Below are 6,106 nucleotides of genomic sequence, written 5' to 3' on the forward strand. Positions count from 1 at the left end.
CGGATTGCGCCGCGCTGCGAGCTCCTCCCGAGAGCCTCCTTGCCACCATGCGTCGCCGCCTCTTGCTGCCAGCCGCCGCATCGGCCAGCTGCCCTGCCGCGCCCTGCCTCCGATGCCGAATCCCCGCCGGCTAGCCAAACTTCTGAGCTCGCCGCCTCCCTTGCCGCCTCGCCGTCGGCCCTTCCACCGCCGGGAACGGACCAGTCGGTCCTCGAGCTGCCAGATCCGGTCGGCCTCGCCTCAATCCCACCGGCGCCGTCGCATCCTCCAGGCCCGCCGGCCGCTGGAGCCGCTGCCGCCGAGCTCCCCCTCGATCCTGATCTAGATCAGGAGGAGCGGCTCGCTCGCGTGAGACTCACGCTCGCCCGTGTTGACCGCATCGCCGCGCACCTAGGCCGTCTCGCGCGCTTGGGCCGCGCCGCCCAGGTCGCCCTCCCTCCCTTGGCCCAGTCGCTGGCCCAACTCCTTCGGCCGCCTCAGCCCAGCTCGACCTCTTCTCCAACCGGGCCCAGGACTGAAGTGAGAATCACCCCTATTCTTCGCCCATACACTATATAGTTAATTTGTGCATCAGATTAGCGTGCTGTCCTAATATGTTAGTCACCCGTATTTATTTTCGTGCGTGTCCGGATTGCTCAAAACCCGTAGTTTAAATGCTCACATTTTTAGGGACCTTTTTCATGTATTTTAGAGTAGTTGTTTGCATTTTTGCATGTAGGTTCCATCGCTAGTTTGTTATATCGCGTTTAGGACATATTCCCGCGTATACGTGTGGCGATATTTTTATTTTCCAACCCCACTTGTTATATATGTTTTCGGGGTAGAAAAATTCATATAATTTAACTGTGCATTTAGTTTTAGCTTTTGAGCAAGTTAGTGCGCGTGACATTTTGACATGTTGCCCTTTTGTTTATTTTGTGGGATTTAATCCGTGCATGATATGAAGGAGTTGTCAACTAGAGATTTGTCCTTGGATCTGTAGGCTAGCCTGTGGTAATTTTGGTTGCAATAGAAATCCATGTTTAGTTGTCGTTTTCTTGTTCTCAACTTGCTAGAAAATAAGGCCGGAGATGCTAAAATATTTCTAAGTCTGAAATCTGTTATATTTTGTTGCTAGCTTGTCATGAGTTTATCTGGTGATCTGTAGTTGTTTTGAGGTTGGTACAATGGAGTTAGTTGTAGACCTTAAGATTGTCTAGCATGATGTAAATTTTCATGCCATTTGGAATCCTGTAGCTTATAGTTTTGCTGGTGTAGATATGCCTTCAGACCGAAAACTGCACTGTCAAACCTCATATTTTCACTAAGTCTGAAACTGTGTGTGAGATGCCATTTTGTGAGTTCTTTTCCTAGTGATCCATGCTTCCATGCTAAATGTTATTAGTTGTATGTTGTAGTGCATCTTGACCTCTATTGCCTCATGCCTTGGTTGAGCATTTTGGATTTGTGTAGCTAGTTGTTCGAGGGTGTAGAAAATGCTATGTGGCTGATTTTGGCAGATTATGTCTATTTCTTGTTTAGCTCGTAGTTGTTGAACCGTTGCTTCGTTTTGGTCGTATTCTATATGAAACTTGCTTAGAATCTCGTGTAGTTTCATATTATCTAGCTGATTGTATGTCTTGGGATGCTTGTGACTGTGGTTGCACACATTTTGCATTCATGCCACCATATCTTGTTGTGTTCGTATCTTTTGAACCGTAGCTCCGTTGGAGATGTTCTCTATGTGTAAATTGATTGTAACGACGCGTAGAACCACGTGAACCTATTTATTTTTCTGTTTAACAAACATTAAAACATGTTAATTCAGATCTGGTCAGAATTATAAATTAACGCATGAGGTCATCTCGGAGATGCTATATGTCATTTCCGACCTCATTTAAAATGCCTAGATAGGTAGATTAATTATGCTTCACCTCTTGCCATGTTTAACCCCATTTAATATTGTTGTGTACCTAATCGGGATATAACTAAATAATCCATATGTGGACTTTCGTCAATATGCAACTCGTTGCATATTGAACTTCACTTAATGTGTAGTGTTTGATTGTTGTGAATTGTCATGCCATGTCTTGCATATATTCAACTGATCATGCATCATATGTGGATTGCATCTTGTCGTGCATGTGCCGTGGTGAATATCTGTGTTGATGCTTGTTTCCGGTTTCCTTCGTCTCGATAGAGTTCCGCAAGCGTGTCGGAAAGTGAGGACCCGTTCGACTACATCGGTACGTCTGCTTCACGGAGTCATTCTTCTTCCAAGAGGGATCTCACGCAAGATGACCATTTCCCAGATACCATTACTATCATTGCCCTGCTAGTAATATCGTTTCTGTCGCTATGTCTCGTTGCCTACCACATGTTTAATATCAGCCTCCCAACATTGCCATGAAAACCTTCAACATGTTCACAACCTAGCAAACCACTGTTTGGCTATGTTACCGCTTGCTTAACCATGTGTTAGTGTTGCTAGTTGCAGGTGCAGGTGCTTCCATGTGATAACATGGGTTCCTTGTCGTATCACCATATTAAATGCTATTTAATTCAATGCACCTATATATTGGTAAAACGTGGAAGGCTCGGCCTTTCTAGCCTGGTGTTTTGTTCCACCTTTGCCCCCTTAGTTTTTGGCTACCGGTGTTATGTTCCATAATTGAGCGCTCCTAACACGATCGGGGTTGTTATGGGGACCCCATTGATAATTCGTTTTAGATTAAAGCTGGTCTGGCAAGGCCCAACATTGGTTTTACATTTGCCTAATAACATAATAAAATTGCATAGGGACTTTCCGGACCCCGAGGATAATTAATCAACCCCCCGGTCCAGTGCTCTGCATAAGTGTTGGTCCAAACTGGCAAACTACGGGGCCACCGCGGGTCCACCGCGGGGCAACCCGAGGTTTGGCTTCTCCTAGTGTGACACATCCGTCGTGTCCTGAGAACGAGATATGCGGCTCCTATCGGGTTCATCGACACGTCGGGCGGCCTTGCTGGATTAGTTTTACCTTTGACGCAATATCTTGTGCATCGGGATTCCGGTGATGCTTTGGGTAATCTCAGAGTTGAGGTTTTCCACTAAGGACTCCGACGAGATCGTGAGTTTCGTGATCGAGTATTTCTATGCGGCTGGTTGTAATATTTGATGGACTAGTTGGAGCACCCTGATGACCCACAAGTGTAGGGGATCTCACAAGTGGTTTCAGCAAGGTATTCTGTGCAAGCACTGAAATTATCAGTAACAGATAGTTGTGTGATAAGATGATTCGTAGCAAGTAGCAAGTAACAATAGTAACAACGATGCAGCAAAGTGGCCCAATCCCTTTTGTCGCAAGGGACAAGCCTGGACAAACTCTTATAGGAGGTAAAGCGCTCCCGAGGACACATGGGAATTTCTGTCAAGCTAGTTTTCATCATGTTCATATGATTCGCGTTCGCTACTTTGATAGTTTGATATGTGGGTGGACCGGTGCTTGGGTGCTGCCCTTACTTGGACAAACATCCCACTTATGATTAACCCCTCTCGCAAGCATCCGCAACTACGAAAGAAGAATTAAGACAAAGTCTAACCATAGCATTAAACTAGTGGATCTAAATCAGCCCCTTACGAAGCAACACATAAACTAGGGTTTAAGCTTATGTCACTCTAGCAACCCATCATCTACTTACTACTTCCCAATGCCTTCCTCTAGGCCCAAATAATGGTGAAGTGTTATGTAGTCGATGTTCACATAGCACCACTAGAGGAAAAACAACATACAACGCATCAAAATATCGAACGAATACCAAATTCGTATGACTACTTATAGCAAGACTTATCCCATGTCCTCAGGAAAAAAAGTGACTACTCACAAAGCATAATAATACTCATGACCAGAGAGGTATTGAATAGCATCAAGGGTCTGAACATATAATCTTCCACCGAGTAATCCAACTAGCATCAACTACAAGGAGTATTAACACTACTAGCAACCTTACAAGTACCAGTTGGAGTCGCGAGACGGAAATTGGTTACAAGAGATGAACTAGGGTTTGGAGATGAGATGCTGCTGATGAAGATGTCGATGGTGATGAGTCCCCTCCGATGAGAGGAGTGTTGGTGATGACGATGGCGATGATTTCCCCCTCCGGGAGGGAAGTTTCCCCGGCAAGACGGCCCTATCGGAGCTCTAGATTGGTTCTGCTCAAGTTTCGCCTCGTGGCGGCGGCGATTCCTCCCGAAAGCCTCCTCCTGATTTTTCTGGAACAAAACCCTGCTTATAGCAAAACAGGGGGCCAGAGGGCCAACAGGGAGCCCACAAGCCCCCTAGGCGCGGCCAGGGGGGTAGGTCGTGCCTAGCAGGCTTGTAGCCTCCTACTGGCTCCCCTCTGGTACTTCTTCGTCCCAGTATTTTTTATAAATTCCAAAATAAATCCTCGTTGATTTTCACGGCTTTTGGAGTTGCGCAGAATAGGTATCTCAAACTTGCTCCTTTTTCAGGCCAGAATTCCAGCTGCCGGCATTCTCCCTCTTCATGTAAACCTTGTAAAATAAGAGAGAAAAGGCATAAGTATTATACCGTGAAGTGTAATAACGGCCCAAAAAGCGGCAAATATTAACATGAAAGCATGATGCAAAATGGACGTATCAACTCCCCCAATCTTAGACTTCGCTTGTCCTCAAGCGGAAACCGAGATCAATAAATATGCCCACATGTTTAGAGAGAGAGATGTCGACTAAACAAGATATGGACATGCAGGCATCATGATCATAATCAGAACAACAATAGCATCATATCATCTCTTATGCTAAAGTGATAATTCCATCACAAAGTAAAGTAAGGATCAAGAAACTTAATGAGAATTAACAACCGATAGCCTTTAGTCATTGAAGCAATTGCAATTTATCATAACATTAGAAAGAGTCAAATAAGAGCTTGTAAAGCAAATCCACATACTCAATCATCCTTTTGTCTTCTACAATTGCTACAACTCACGTGGTACTCATGAGATCAAAGTATCAGTCGGACACAGAGAAAGATATGGGCTTATAGTTTCGCCTCCCAACCATTTACCTCAAGGGTAATGTCAACAATAATAATTCATGAATACTTACCTCCAAGTTGACATATGAATATAGATCTTTCCCTAGCATATGACGTTAGCCAAGAAAAAGGCGAAATAAGGAATTGGTGTAGTTCATCATGACTCTTTCAAGGGCAAAAAGTGAAGGTACAAGATAGGCCCTTCGCACAGGGAAGCAGAGGTTGTCATGCGCTTTTGAGGTTTGGATGTGCGACCTCTTAGTGTGAAGGAACGTCAGTTTGTATTACCTCCTGTGATAAAGAACTTTATTATGCAGTCCGTCGCTTTTATGTCTTCCTGATCACAGGTTCGTACAAAGCTTATTTTCCACACACTAATAGATCATACATATTTACGTAGCAATTTTTATTGCTTGCACCGATGACAACTTACTTGAGGGATCTTATTCAATCCATAGGTAGATATGGTGGACTCTCATGGCAAAACTGGGGTTGAAGGTTTGTGGATGCACAAGTAGTACCTCTACTTAGTGCGGAAGTTTTGGCCGATATGAGGTGGAAGCAATCGTCACATGCTAAGGGATATCTAGTCATATAACATTGTTCGGAGCCAAGCAAAAATAATTCATTATGTTGTCTTCCTTGTCCAACATCTACTTCTAAGCATGTAATAGTTTAATGGGTGTTCACAATCATAGATAATGTCCAAGATGATATATTTATATGTGAACTTCTCCTTCTTTATCACTTCCTATTAATTGCAACAATGACCAAGGTCTACGTTTGTCCACCCTTAACAAGTTTCAATCAACATTCTTTTTATATGTGAAGTCATCACTTCCCATAAGATCATTACATGATCTTTCATGCTTTTGTTCTTTTATCATTCTTTCTTTCAGATCATGGCATGAAGCAAGGCCCTTAACTAAAACACTCTTTATTATATGACTCACGAACTCGAATACATCGGGGGTGACACAAAGCAAAACTCAAGCCTAAAACACTGAGAACTTTATTCTACTAGAGAAAAATAAAACCAAAAAGGAACGAACTTAGAAAAGGTAAAGGTAAAAGATGTGATGGTGATAT

Source organism: Hordeum vulgare, chromosome 2H, assembly GCF_904849725.1.
Source record: "Hordeum vulgare subsp. vulgare chromosome 2H, MorexV3_pseudomolecules_assembly, whole genome shotgun sequence".
NCBI classification, from domain to species: Eukaryota; Viridiplantae; Streptophyta; class Magnoliopsida; order Poales; family Poaceae; genus Hordeum; species Hordeum vulgare.